Genomic DNA, 15,090 nt, shown 5'->3' on the forward strand with positions numbered 1-15,090 from the left:
CAGTGTATGTGTAACATACACTGATGCACCTTATTCCCTGCAGGAGAGCAGATTATGTGCTTTGAGGTGAGGGCAATAGATCTTTTTTTTTTTTCACCTGCACTATCTTCCTTGAGCTGTATCCTGTTTTCTAATTGTATTTATATACAATGTGTGAAAGTCTTTATAGCATAAAATTTATAAGATATGGCAGTTTGGGGACGCCTGGGTGGCTCAGTTGGTTAAGCGGCTGCCTTCGGCTCAGGTCATGGTCCCAGGGTCCTGGGATCGAGTCCCACATCGGGCTCCTTGCTCGGCAGGGAGCCTGCTTCTCCCTCTGCCTCTGCCTGCCTCTCTGTCTGCCTGTGCTCACTCGCTCTCTCTCCCTCTGTCTCTGACAAATAAATAAATAAAATCTTAAAAAAAAAAAAAAAGATATGGCAGTTTGTTTTGTTCATCTGATTTAACCTTCCTTGTTTGCCAGAACTTGAATCTTTTTCGGGTGGGAGAGGTGCCTGGAAGAGGGCACGTAGTTGTTTTGGTTTGGTCTTTATAATCATTTCTGGAATGTTGTCATAGGTCTTAGACAATTATTTCCCCAGCCCTGGGCGACCAGGCAGACAGTTAGGTACAAACCACTGCCTTTGTCAAACTGTCCTGTGGGCCGAGTGTCACCCACTGTGCCCCCTGATTATGGTGAGTAACTACTTCCCTTTCATCTGTATCTCTGCGTATTCCAGCGGGGCTGGGCTCCCCTTTTCGTGTAGTTACTTTGCTTGACATGGTTCAGCTTGCAGACATTCTTCCATCTAGTGTTGAAGGGAGCCCAGTGGGAGAATAGAGACACTGTAGAGGTCTTTTGAAGTTCCGGTCCCCAATTTCCTGTGAATCTTTGGTGCTCTGACACCAGTATTGGGGTGCAGTGTATCGCATTGCTGCTGCGGCTTCTGGGCTTTAATTTCTACTTCTCAGCCCTGCCAGAAACCATAGTCATTGAGTGATTTCTCCCCAGACAGACCTCTCCTGTGGTTATGACAGGTCCAACTATTGGTCCAAGTCCTGCTCTTTGGCAAGTTTTGCTTTTTCCAGGCCTGTGCTGTGGGCTGGTAATTGGGGATTAGTTAGGCAGGCAGAGAAGTAGTTGAAGCTGAATGATGAGAAAGTGGTTCTCTAGTCTTTGCTAAAAAAATTGTGATAGTTCTGTAAGGTAATTTAAAAACCAGTATATTCCAGCATAGCCACACATTTTCACCTTTCTCTTCCTTTGCGTATACTGTCCTGTTGCCTTTGCCTGGAATACCATTGTCCTCTCTCTCTCTCTCTCTTTCTCTAAGACTTTATTTATTTGAGAGAGAAAGAGAATGCACGGAGAGAGGAGCAGAGGGAGAGGGACAAGTAGATTCCACCCTGAGCATGGAGCCTGGACTCTATCCCAGGACCCTAAGATCATGACCTAAGCCAAAACCAAGAGTTGGATGCTTAAGTGACTAAGCCATCCAGGTGCCCCATACTTCTCTTTAGATACCAAACTTCCACTCACCTTTTAGTACCTAGCCCCACCCCCCAGTTTTCTCCCTTTCCTTTCCTCGTTCCTCCTTTCCTTTCCCTCTCTTTTTCTTCATCCTTTACATTTTGAGGTAGAATTCTCTTTCCCTCATCTGTGCTGCCATACACTTTAAATACTCTTATTTTAGAACATGCTTATGGTTGCCATTATTTACTAGTTATAGTTATTAAAAATTTTATAGTTATGTTTTAGTTATAGTTTTTATTTATTTATTTTAAAAGATTTTATGTATTTATTTGACTGAGAGATACAGAGAGCCAGAGAGCAAAAACAGAGTGAATGGCAGCAGGAGAGGGAGAGGGAAAAACAGGCTCCCCACTGAGGAGGGAGCCAGCCTGATGTGGGGCTCTATCCTAAGATTGTGACCTGAGCCGAAGGCAGATGCTCAACCAACTGAGCCACCCAGGTGCTCCTTAGTTATAGTTTTTAAACATTTGGTTTTCCTCCTAGTCTTTACTTCTTAGGTAAGTTTCCTGTAAACTTCTGTAAGCCTCAGTATTCTCACCTGTAAAATGGGGATGATAATAAAATTTACCTCACAAAATGTTAAGATTAAATGCAATAGTAAGTGTAACATCTGGCACAGAGTTAGAGTCAAGGAGATGTTCATCATACTGTTGTCACAGGTGGGAACTATGACTCCCTTCTTGTATCTTCATTGTCTGCCCGGCACGTGTTAAGCCTAAAAAGACGTTTGAAGAATTGGACTCAACTCCTGTATCCAGATGTCCTTCAGTAGTCACCAGAGGGGGTTAAATAAAAGCCACTTTGACATCAGTACCTGTGCACATTTATAAAAACCCTTTTTGTGGTTTTTCTCTTCACTGCCAGATTTATGACTCCTGTAAGAAACTGCAGTCATTTTATAGTCCTACTTAATTTTTGGTCAGAAAATGATACTAAGACTGAGGCTGTTTTGAAACATTAAATCCAATCTCAAAGAATGAAAACGGACTGCTCTTGAAAACTTTGGAAAGATTTCTAGTCAGTAGGTGGCCCCAGATGGAGAGGGCGGTGGCAACACCGAACAAGGGAGCACGGGGACTGCCAGCGAGCTGCACGCTCAGTTTTGGTTCTTAGTTCTGAGGTGTGTGTCAAGTCTTTCTCATTATCTAACAGCTTATTTTTTTTTTTTAAGATTTTATTTATTTATTTGAGAGTGAGACAGTGAGAGAGAGCACGAGAGGGGAAGAAGGTCAGAGGGAGAAACAGACTCCCTGTGGAGCTGGGAGCCCAATGCAGGACTTGATCCCAGCACTCTGGGATCATGACCTGAGCCTAAGGCAGTTACTTAACCAGCTGAGCCACCCAGCACCCATTATCTCACAGCTTTACTTTGTACATCCACTTTGTTGGCTAGCCTGGGAGATTGTCCCTTAGTGCTGTGTCAGGGCAAGTGGGGAAAGTCCTCATGTCCTGACATGTACCCTTCAGAGACTGGCCTTTTGGGGGGAATTTTTTTCCTCTTCAATGTGGCGATTAAAGAATCTTAAGAAAAAAAACTTAGGTTTTTTTTTTTTCCCCCTGCCATTAAATGGAAGCACAACTTTAGCCAAATAGAAAGCATAGAAAAATAAAACCCCCAAATCACAAAAATCCTACGATTCACAGGTTACTATATTCATGCTTGTTTCCATTTAATCTTTTTGTGTCCACATTTACATAAGTGTTTTTATATATTTTCTATTATTGTAATGTAGTTCTCTATCTTACTGTTTATTGTTTTGTGAGCATTTTTCATGCCTTTACCTATTTCCTTCCTTCCTTCCTTCCTTCCTTCCTTCCTTCCTTTTTGTGCAAAATGATGGTTTTATTAAAGCACGGGAATAGGACCCATGGGCAGAAAGAGCTGCTGCTTGTCTACAACATTTAACAACTATATGGAATTTCCTCAAGTGGAAGGATTATTTATTTAACGTTTCCCAGTTGTGGGGCATGCACATTTCTAATTTTTTTCTGCTATGATATAATAATCAACATTATTATAAATAAAATTTTCTGTGCATTTCTGATGATCTTTTTAGGATAGATCTCTAGAAGTGGAATTACTGATCTTAATACATATATTCAAAGCTCTGGGTGTTAGTTTTTAACTTTATTGCACTTTTAGAAGCTTTTGAGATTACCTGTAACACTTTCAATACCCCTCTGATAGCTCTTGGCCCCTTGCCCTCTAGGGATAGCTCTGTCTTCAGACTTAATGGCCAGCTGGTTCAGATATTTTACTATGCAGTTAATTTCATCATGGGACAGGTGCCAAGTGTCTCTTTCACTTAGTCAGCAGCTCCCACATGTCATCATCTTATCACTGCACTGTTTTATTCTGAAACTGTTTTCCTAGCAACTCCAGGCATTCATTCATTTAGATTTTTTTTTTTTAATTTTTATCTGTCAGAGAGAGAGAGAGAGAGAGAGCATGAGCGAGCGAGCACAAGCACGGAGAGAAGCAGGCTCCCCACTGAGCAGAGAGCCCGATGTAGAACTCTATTCCAGGACCCCGGGATCACATGACCTGAACAGAAGGCAGGCACTTACCTGACTGAGCTACCCAGGCATCCCCACTCCAGGCATTTAAATGGCTTCATAGATCCTCCTAACCCTAGTACCTTTTCAACTTGTACTAAGAGATCCATCAGTGTTGATCAAGAAACTGCAATACCAAAAGTGACCTAATTGCTGCCATATAGATATTCTGTATGGGAACCCTAGATTGGTCTGAGGTTGAGATTCTTTTTCTTTTCTTGCTGTTACTGAGCTAGCACCTAGCTAGTAGCTCAGGCTAGCTTAACCTGGTGTAATTGGTTGACAGACTACTATGTCATTATCCTTGCTTTGTGGTAGGTGACTGACTGTGTCTGGAAAACATGGAGCTGGTGCTGTGTTTTAAATCAACATATTGTAGTCAAGTGTAAATTGGTTTCTGTTACTTGAGACTGAGAGCCTCAGGGTAGAATTATAGACTTAATAAGAGTACAGTCTTGTTTCTGACTTGAAGTTGACATCCTGGAGCAGACACTGTGGGTTTTCTAGCTGATGATACACTGGTGTGTTTGGAAATTAGCTTGAGGACTGATAGAAGGAAGGCACATGTGTGCGACTTTGTGTGCAGGGGCTTGGGGTTCAATTGAAAAGCCTGTCTTTATAGCAGCCAGGATAGTGGGAAAATGGCTTGAGTCACCCACAGGATTGCATCCTTCACACAGTGAGAATTGTCTGCCCCTCCCATTCCCAGGGCCCTTAAGCAATGCTATCTCAATGGGGTGATTCTCTCCAGTGCAAGGAATCTGGGAATCTGCATGTTTCTGGGGTGAGGCCTGTCCACATCTTTTATAGCACTAGGCACCTATTTATTTTTTTAATTTTTTAAAAGATTTTATTTATTTGACAGAGAGCGTTCAATAAGTAGGCAGAGAGGCAGGCAGAGAGAGAGAGAGAGAGGGAAGCAGGCTCCCTGCTGAGCAGAGAGCCTGATGCGGGGCTCTATCCCAGGACCCTGGGATCATGACCTGAGCCGAAGGCAGAGGCTTAACACACTGAGCCACCTAGGCGCCCTTACTAGGCACTTATTTAGACCTTCAGTAAGTCCTGTAGTTTTAGGTACATGACAGTTTCGTACTGTTAAAATTTATCCCCTCCTTAATCGTGTGCTTGTGTGTGTGTATTTTTTAAAGTAATCCCTATGCCCAGTTTGGGGCTCAAACTGACAACCTCGAGATCAAGAGTTGCCTGCTCCACTGAGCCACCTAGGCACCCCCATTGAGAACCTTCTGTATAAGGCATTGAGGGATTGTCAGTCCTCTGGACTGTCTAGAGGAGATACAGTTATCTGTCTATCTGCATACCAGGTGCTATTTATAGAGATTATGAACAAAATGCTGTGAGAGCAGAGGTGGAGTGATTACTAGGGGCAGCATGGTGGGTGGTAGGGAAGACTTTGAAAGGGGAGAACGTACTGGAGCCAAATCTTGAAGTTGGGTAGTAGTTTGCCTGTTAAGAAGGTGGAAAAGGTATTTTTGAAAGACAACAGGTGTGCAAAGGAATAGACTCATGAAGTTTCTGTTTCCTCTGGGGAAGAATGAGAGGTGTTAGGAAGTAGGAAACTGGGGAGAATGAGCAGTTGTTTGGGATGAGAGATGAGGCTGGATTGGAAAGCTGAGTCTGTGTTCATAAAGGGCAGAGGAATAACATAGGCAGAAGAAGGCACTAGATATTTTCAAGGCAGAGAAATGATATAAACCATCCGGGCCTTTTTGAGAGAAGTCTGACTTTGGCAGTGGTGTGACAGGTCATTTACAGGGAGGTCGGGCTGCAGTTGAAGTGGGGCTGCACGTAGCTGATTTTAGTTTGTCTTGGACGAGGGAAGTAAAGAGTGTAGGGGCATGAAATCCTTCTCAAAGTGAGTTTGGTTTTGGAAACAAACCGGATATTGCACTGTAGTTGGAGTGGAGATCCACTTCTCCCGCTGCTCAAGTCGAACCTGACCCTCTGTTGCGCGGTGATTTGTGTTTGGGTGGGTATTTCCTGGGTCTGGCCAGGCGGTGCACTGCAGCATGAGGACCGTGGAGTGGCCAGGAGTGACTGGGCCACCAGTAGCTCCAGGTGCCTGTCAGTTATAAGAGGGAGAGAAGAAGCCCATTTAGCTCCGGGTTTTGCCTCTGTTTCTTTCAAGTTCTCCAGGCTAGTACTTGGCCTGTCTTTACACAACTCTTGACAGACAGACTTGGAGTGTGGACCTCCTTTTGTGTTGGAGTGTTGGTATTTGATACTGTTGATGACTTCACTGCCTATTTAAAAGGTTCTCTTCTGTTAGCTTCTGTGAGGGCATTTCTTGATTTTCCTTTACCTGATTGCTGTTTGTGTACCTTTTGCTGGATCTCTCCTTTTTCTGACTCTACCCATGGCAGTTTCCTAAGGGGTGAGAGAATGTGGTGAAGTGGGAGGAACCTGGGCTTTGGATCCAGGTGAGTTTGGATTCAAACCCAAGTTTCTACATTTACCAGCTGAGTGACTTGGGGCAGGTTACTCTCTTGAGCTTCCATTTTCTCATCTGTAATATGGGGATAGTAATATCTCTAACATAGAATTATGAGGATTAAGTGGAGTGGCAGAGGTAAAAGTCTTAACACAGCACAGACACATAAACCCATGAAACAGACATAGCTGGCATTATTACACAGCCCCTGACTTTTTTCCCCCCTCTAGCCAATTGTTTTGACATCTGCTTTTCTTCTAAGTTGCCAACTCCCACATCTGTCTTCTACTCCTTAAAAATCTCTCAATGTTTTCAGGTGTGATTATTTTTTATTGTGATAAAAAACACAAAATAACAAATCTACCCTCTTAGCAGATTTTTACATATACAGCAGAGTATTGTTACCTGTGTGCACATTTGTTGTACAGATCTCTAGAACTTTTCATCTTGCATGACTGAAACTCTACTGGTTGAACAGCAACTCCCTGTCCCGCCCCCACCTCTTCCCCCCCACACCCACCCCAATTGGCAGCTACCACTTTACTTTCTGCTTCCGTGAGTTTATTTGTCCTTCTGTGGCTGGCTTACTCACTTTGCCTAATGTCTTCAAGGTTTATCTGTATTGTAGCATGTGACAGGATTTCCTTCTTTTCTTTTTTTTAAGGCTGAATAACATTCCATTGTATGTATAAAAAAAAATCTCAATTTTTTGGTCTGTTTTTCAGCTGCCTGCAGGACATCTATACTTGGATATTGCCTCGAACTCAGTATTTTCAAAATCAAGCCTAGACTTGGCTTTTCTCCTTGATTCCCCATTTTTGACAGTTGTGCTCACATTCTTTCAGTCTCCTAGATCAGGAACCCTGGAAACATTTCTGGCTTCTCGCTCTGCATCAACCCCCAATTTGAGTCTGTCATTGGGTCCTTTTGTTTCTTCAGAATTTCTCTTAAATTTGCCCTTTCTACTTCCTTTGCCATGACTCTGGTTCAGTCACTCATCTCCTCATGCCTGAACCTCTAAAACTGCCTCATGTTTTGTTTCCTGTGCTTCCTATTACCAAAAGTAGGACAGACCTTTTATTTTATTTTAAAACATTTTTTACAAGTTTATTTATTTTAAGTAATCTCTACACCCAGCAAGGAACTCGAACCCATGACCCTGAGACCAAGAGTTGCACACCCCTCTGACTGAGCCAGTCAGACACCCCATGACAGACTTTTGTGTTCTGACCACCCTCCCATCCCCCCACTCTCCCAGGCTCATCTCACATAACTTCCTAGAACACACTTCCTGCTGCAGACAGACCCATCTCCTCATGGTACCTCGAAGTGCCTCGTTCACTCTCTCCTACACTGCCAATGTTTGGCAGTTCTCTTAACCTGGAACATCCTTGTTCTTCATACTTGACTGAAACCTGTCCATCCCTTCCAGCCTCACTTTAGGCCTTTCTTCTCCATGAAAACTTCTTGGATTATCATTGTCCATACTGATGTGTCACTTTCCTACATGGTAGTTTTCTCTTCCCGTTAAAACTGTATGCTTTTGGGGGGACCTTTCTGTAGACATTCTATCTTTATAACTCTCATGGTACTTAGCTCAAACCTAGCCAGATTGAAGTGCTCATTGCTGAATGCTTACAAGGAATGGTGACCAAAGTGAGTCATTCTTTCATTCGACGAATAGATTTGAGCATTCACTGTAAGCTGAATGCTTACAAGGTGTGGTGACCAAAGTGAGTCATTCTTTCATTCGACGAATAGATTTGAGCATCCACTGTGTGTACTGTGCTTGACACTGGGACCTGGTGATGAACCGCACAACAAGGGGACTAGTGATCTTATACAGAAGTACACGAAATATTGATTGGTGCAGTGAATTTGAGGAAATCAGGTCAGACTCTTAAGTGAGGACGAATGATGAGAATAGGGAGGCTTTAGAAAATAGACATAAATGAAAAAATAATTTATTGAGTATCCCCTGATGTTGATTTATTCTGGTATTAGGGATATACCAGAGAACAGGGCCAAGTCTCTTCCCTTTTAAGGAGCTTATGTTCTAACATTTAAAGGCATTTTTGAAATGAGCATTTACTATTGAGTGAAGCCCATCTTAGCAGGTCAGCAGTGAAGGAGTTAATATGCTTGTAGGGCTCTAGGCTTTGTTGAAACAGATGGTTTCTCTGCCCTAGGGAGTGTTTTTAAGGGGGATTAGAGAACAGGGCTGAGGAGGGCCTGAGACCTCTCTCCCTCACCCCATAGCACACACACCTGCTGTTCTGGCGCTTGGTGAGCAATATAACTTGTCCCCCACTTGGTCAGCACTTATTTGCAGGCTTGCAAGTGTGGCTTTAGGGCTGGCTGTATGCTTCTGGCCTTCTTTTCCTTTCTCGATTTTTATTTATTATCCAACATCAAGGAAGTCCCATTTTGATTTAACAGATGTTGAAACTTGTCTGTGTTCCTCTGGTTCATGTCTACTTTCTACATAATTGTAATCCTAGCCTATATTATGTGTTACCCCCAATCTAAGTTGTTTATGTTTTTGGTTTTTGTGAGTGTGGTAAAATACACATAACATAAAATTTACCATTGTAACTGTTTTAAAGATTAAAAAAAAAAAAACAAAAACTTACTCATTTGAGAGAGACAGAAAGGAAGAGCATAAGCCGGGGACAGGGTTGGGGTGGAAGATCAGAAAGGAGAGGGAGAAGCAGACTCCCTGATGAGCAGAGAGCCTAATGTGGGGCTCTGTCCCAGGACTCCAGGATCAGGAGCTGAGCTGAAGGTAGACATCTAAATGACTGAGCCAGCCAGGTGCCCCTCATTTTAACCGTATTAAAGTGTACAGTTAAGGGGCACCTGGGTGGCTCGGTTAGTTAAACATCTGACTCTTGATCTCAGTTCAGACCTCCATCTAACAGTTGTGGGTTTGAGCCCCATGTTAAGCTTTGCCTTGTGCATGGAGCCTAATAAAGAAAGTGTACAGTTCATGGACATTGCATCTGCACTGTTGTGCAACCATCATGACTGTCTAGCTCCTGAACCTTTTCATGACTCCAGATGGAAACCCTGTACCCATCAAGCAGACACACCCCTACCCCTGCTCCTCCCTCAGACCCTGGCAACCACTAATCTCCTTTCTGACTTGCCTATTCTGACTCTTTCATACAAAAGGAATCCTATAATGTGGTCTTTTGTGACTGACTTTTTTCACTTAACACATAAATATATGCTTATATGCCTTTTTCATGTGACATTATAAAGATTTATTTATTTATTTATTACTGTTTCCCTATAGTCATTATAAATTAAGTTATAATGTCGATAATAGCCTCACTTAGCCATCTTCTTAATTGTTGAATACTTGGATTTTCTCCAAGTTGTTGATGTCTAAAAACTGCTGCAAAGGACATTTCCCTGACTATGCCATGCCCTGCCATCTTTCAAGGACTCTGTGTTGTACACCAGCTGCAGAGGAACCATTGTCCTTGGTTATTATAGTGTGGCCTGTTATCCAACTCTGTGGGAGAACAGTCAAGTAATGAATTTTATATTGAAGGGAGCTTTATACTTTGCAACAGAAGAGCTTGATCACCAGGGAATGGCAGGGAAAAGAAAGTTTTTTCCTTCCTGCTGTCTAGAATTCTCTGACACTGCCTCCACCCTCTTGGGTGTAGGAAGGAACTGATTATAGCAGTTGAGGATGAAATGTTTAATTCATTTATTCATTCAACAAAAATTTGTGTGCCTACCGTATGCCAGACGTTTGAAACTTGCCAGTGGGTTGAGCCTGGCTGAGCAGGGCCTTTTACTCCACCTGCCTTTGATACTGCATGGGAGAAAGATAAGGACGTGCTACCTGGGTAATCAAGAGGATTCAGAGTCCTAAACCACATGGGACCCTATTACCTCACAGTTTAACACCTCAAGGTTGGGTACCATTATAGATAGCAATCACATCTTAATTTGGGCTCTTCACTCCAGGGGATTTCAAAGCCAGGCTGAGATTTCTCATACTCGGCTACTCTTGTTTCCCACTGTGATAGAGACCTGGCTGCTAGAAGTTATGCTGTTGGGCCTGTGTCCTCATAGTGGTTTTGTTCATAGTATCAGGGGTAAGGTAGCAAGGGGAGAGTGCTGTTGACTGGATATAAAGGGTTTGGGCACTTTATTATCATAATTGATGGGAATTGGAGTTTCATAGACTTGGAGTTTAGCCCAAACATAACCGGGGTCAATGCTGCTAGTGCCTTCCTGTCTTCTGGCAGACTGTCATCCCTCCTTTTTTTCCTTATGGACCTATTTTTAAAAATAGTCTTAATTTTTCTCTTCCCTCCTGGGCAAATAATGACCACTTAAAGCCATTCAGGGCCACACTATGCCTCTAAAACGGAGTGCTGAGTGGAGAAAACGCTTGAGACAATTGCCAGATCTTCACAGTTTACTTAGGAAAGTGCTAAAACTCTGCACTGTTGATTTGGGGTGTGAAGCACAGAGGGGCTAGTGAGAACCCCCAGAGTGAGGCCTCCTTTCTGCCTGCATTCACTACTGCTACTGTCAGAATTTGATCTGTTAGGTGTCTGTTTCTTCAGATGTATTTCTCTGCCTAATGTACTTGAAAATCTGTCAAGCACTCCCCTCTCAGGAAGGGGTTAGGGGAGAGAGGGCTTAGACCATCAGGGGTAGTAGGGCCTCTGCTCTCTCTCTCTCTCTCCCTAGATCCTGGAGTTAACTGAGTCAGCTTTGAGTGACTGAGGAGCCATGTGTTTGTGTTTCAGTGGGCTGGCTTTACTGACTGAGACACAAAAGCCCAAAGCACAAGCCATTCTCACAAGCCTAACATTTTCATATTTCTTTCTCTGCCAAAGAATCTTTGGTTAGGGTTAAGAATAACTAGTCTGTCTGTGGAAATACCAAGGCCTTTTGTTTGCCAGAAGAAGAGGGCTTTTGATTAAGGCCTTCTTCTCCTTTTTTTCTTTTCCTTAAGCTGCTGTGGGAAGACTTCAGAGCCTGTGAAGGTACTGTGTTTGAGGGGTTTAGGGGAAGGAGAGACAGCTAAATAGAACCAGGAGAGACTTAATCAGGTTTTACCACCCATTTTGCAGAGATAGAAAAAAGGAAACAACAAAATTTGTCCAATTTTGGGTGACTGCTTTTGCTAGACTTTTTCTTTTTTTTTTTTTCTTTTAAAGATTTTTATTTATTTATTTGAGAGAGAGACAGTGAGAGAGAGCATGAGAAGCGAGAAGGTCAGAGGGAGAAGCAGACTCCCCATGGAGCTGGGAGCCTGATGTGGGACTCGATCCTGGGACTCCGGGACCGTGACCTGAGCTGAAGGCAGTTGCTTAACCAACTGAGCCACCCAGGCGCCCAAGACTTTCTTTCTTCCTGTCTTTTCTGAAATGCATCCAAAATATTATTTCCCCAAGGACCTACACTGCTGATGACCTTGAATCCCGTGCTGTCACTTAGTGTGACTACAGGCAAGTTCCTTAACCTTCCTCTTTAAGCTAGAATTTCTCAGTTATAACATGAGGATTATAATGGTGCCATTTTCATAGAGTGGTAATGTGAATTGAGGGAGGTAATTATGAAAGAAGGACTTAGAACAGTGCTTGGCACAAATTAAGTGCTCAGGAACTACTGACTGTTAGTTCTGTAATTATTACCACACTGTCTGTCTACTACAAATGCTGAGTATAGCTTTATTTTCCTGATTTCAAATGTTGCTTTCTAAGACTGTCAGGCCTTTTTGTTTTTAGAATAAAAAGGAGGCAGACGTTCTCATCAGGCATGATCTTTTTATCAGTCAAAAGCAAAGGGAGGAATTTATTCTCTATTTGGACACATTTGAGAGGTTCAGTGTCTCTACAGTTGGCTATCAGCAAGGATTCCATTTCGTTATAGGGAATTAGTACTATTTGGCAAAAACAGTTCTTATTTGTGGGGTGGGCACAGGTCCTGACTACAAGAGGTCATCTAATTTCTTGGTCTTTGTCTAAGGATAGGGAAGTTTCTTGTGTTCCAGGAGAGCCTGAACTGAGCTATATATAGAGGAGGGGCCCCTGGTCTTCCAAGTATGCAGTAGTGAGAGAAGCAGGAAAAGGAAATTTCAGATGGGATAGTGGGTGTCCTTAGGACTGGTCTAGCCCTAGTGACTCTAGTACCAGGTCTTGGAATGTCATTGATGGCGCCTCTGAGCAAGTGCCCGGCCACTGCATCTCCCTAGCCATCGATAAGAGACCTGCTGAGACACTTGCCCTAAGCAAGCCTCTGGGCTGTTTTAAAAGCTTGCCATCTCCTTTCCCAAGTTGCTGAGTGTGACACAAAATGTAAACCAGTGGTCTCCTTCTTGGCCTCTTCTTTATTGTCTTTAGCTTTTAGGAAGGGTTTTCATTTCTGTCCTATCTTCCTTGCGAGGCCAAGTCTCATCTTACCTCCTGCAGGAAATTAGATCCCAAAGTCAGCATATAAAGTGAAAATCCCAAATAACCAAAATTATCTTGGAAAAATACCTTAAAGGACTCATAAATCAAAATATACAAACATGGCTTTGTGTACATGCCAGGACAGAGTTAGAACACCGTATGAAATAGTTGGCTGGTAAGTAGGGGGCATTTCATATGAAAAAATAAGTATTCTCAAACACTAGAATCATACTCAGTATTCAAGGTGCCTGCAGTGTGAGAGGCACATGGGAACCGAGACTTGCTGATGTCTCAGATCCCTGTGCCCTCTCTCATGTTCACTCTGGTGCATAACCTTACCTTAGTGCAGAACCTCGCTGAGTGGAGGCGTGAGCAGACCTCTGTGTGTATTTAAATTTTTGCTCTCTCCGGTCAGATTTATACAGTTAAATGCAAGTGCGTTGTGATTCTCCTGTATCCTTTTTTGCTTTCTGTTTTTCTTATTTCTTCTTCTGTTTTTTATTTTTATTTTATTATTTTTAAAAGATTTTATTTATTTATTTGAGAGAGAGCATGAGCAGGGGGGAGAGGAAGAAGCAGGCTCCCTGCTGAGCTGGGACCTTGAGTGGGACTCTATCCCAGGACCCTGGGAGCATGACCTTAGCCGAAGGCAGATGCTTAAATGACTGAGCCACCTAGTCACCCGTCTTCTTCTGTTTTTTAAATCCTTATTTTCTTCTCCTAAATCTGTTCTATAGCTCTCAGCAATTTTTCCTCTTGTCCAGAATGCTGATTTGTATGTTTACCCTTTGCATTTCTTAATTATTTTCAGTGTTCAGGATTCTTTAAAGGGGACTGAGAGAGAGTGAGTGGCTGCGGTGTGGAGCACCCCTAAGAGTCTTCATTTAAATTCTGTAGTCACAGCTTCCACTTTCTTCCTCTTGGGCGCTCCACTAACTTTATGATTCTTATCCCTTGCATAGAAGGCCTTTTCTTTCCTTTATTTTCTTCCTCTTTAAGGCCATTATTCTGTAGGAAATTCCTGCTTAGGTTAGGCCAGTTAGAACTGAGTTCTTATTTTGTCTATTAAGCATTGCTGGTATCATAAAGATACTATGAGGAAGATCCCACCTGGAGAGGTGGAAGAACACTTTTCCTCAAGTCACACAGCTGTTTAATGACAAGATATGAAGCAATGGCCCAGGTTTCTCTGAATAAGTTACTTGCCTTTGAAGGCTTAGAGAGGAGCAGTCCTTTGAAAGACGCTTCAGCTGTTTTTAAACCTGGGCTTGGGAGAATTGTGACTTCTTTTGTTTAATTTTATTTCAGTTCCTTTCCTTAATAAAAGTGCCAGACGTATGAACTTTAAGAGGGTTAAAATGGGTTCTGTGTCAAAGATGTATTTGAGAATTATGTGGCATCTTTTGGGATAGTCTAGAAACTTGGAGCTGTGTTTTGAATTCCAAGACTGGGAGTCACTGTCATTGGCCTAGAGGTTTGAGAGAAGGGAGATTGGTGACCATAGTTACTGGACGAGGAGGGTTTGTATCACTTGGAATGTAGAAGGATAGTTAAGGTCAACAACCATTTACAGAATTCCATTCTTTGCAAGGTACAGAACTAGGTGTTGAAAATACAAACATAGCCATGGCTTTCAAGGGGCTCATGCAGTCCTCTGGTTCAGCTTGAGAAGGGATGGTAGTGTTTGTATTTGGAGTAGTTTTCTCTTGCCCTGATTTGGTCATAGAACTGGAGGAGATGGAGTTCCTATTTACTTGGACCTTGGTAAAGTCCTAAAGCATGAGGCATTGAATGCTAGTTTGGTCTCAAATAGGTCAAGGTGGGGTTTTCCTAGGGTCTCAAGGAGCAGTGGTATTTACTCTGTGAAAAGAACAGTTGGGGAATAATGGAGTTCTTTATACCCCTTTCTTTTCTTCCTAATGTTCTTCCTTCTGGGAGCTACTACTGGTAAGCGGTAAAGCAACATAATTTCTCATCCTTAAAATTTTTTATAAAACTATTTCTTTTGAGCAGTGAGGGTCTATTAGAAATAAGTAGTTAATAAGAAAAATGATTTGTGAAAGATCATCCTTGAGGCGTGAAATCAGATAGTTACCGGTATGGAGGAAGTCTGGTGTCAGTATTTTCAGACATAGAGGCAGAAG

At 42.6% G+C, this 15,090-nt stretch overlaps 1 protein-coding gene across 19 annotated transcripts in view; it reads left to right on the forward strand.

Moving 5' to 3' along the window:
- Window positions 1-15,090, forward strand: part of MACF1 (microtubule actin crosslinking factor 1) — a 338,037-nt gene that overhangs the window by 64,618 nt on the left and 258,329 nt on the right. The gene's annotated exons all lie outside the window — the stretch shown is intronic.

The sequence above is a fragment of the Mustela nigripes genome, chromosome 14 (genome assembly GCF_022355385.1).
Source record: "Mustela nigripes isolate SB6536 chromosome 14, MUSNIG.SB6536, whole genome shotgun sequence".
In the NCBI taxonomy this organism is placed as follows: domain Eukaryota; kingdom Metazoa; phylum Chordata; class Mammalia; order Carnivora; family Mustelidae; genus Mustela; species Mustela nigripes.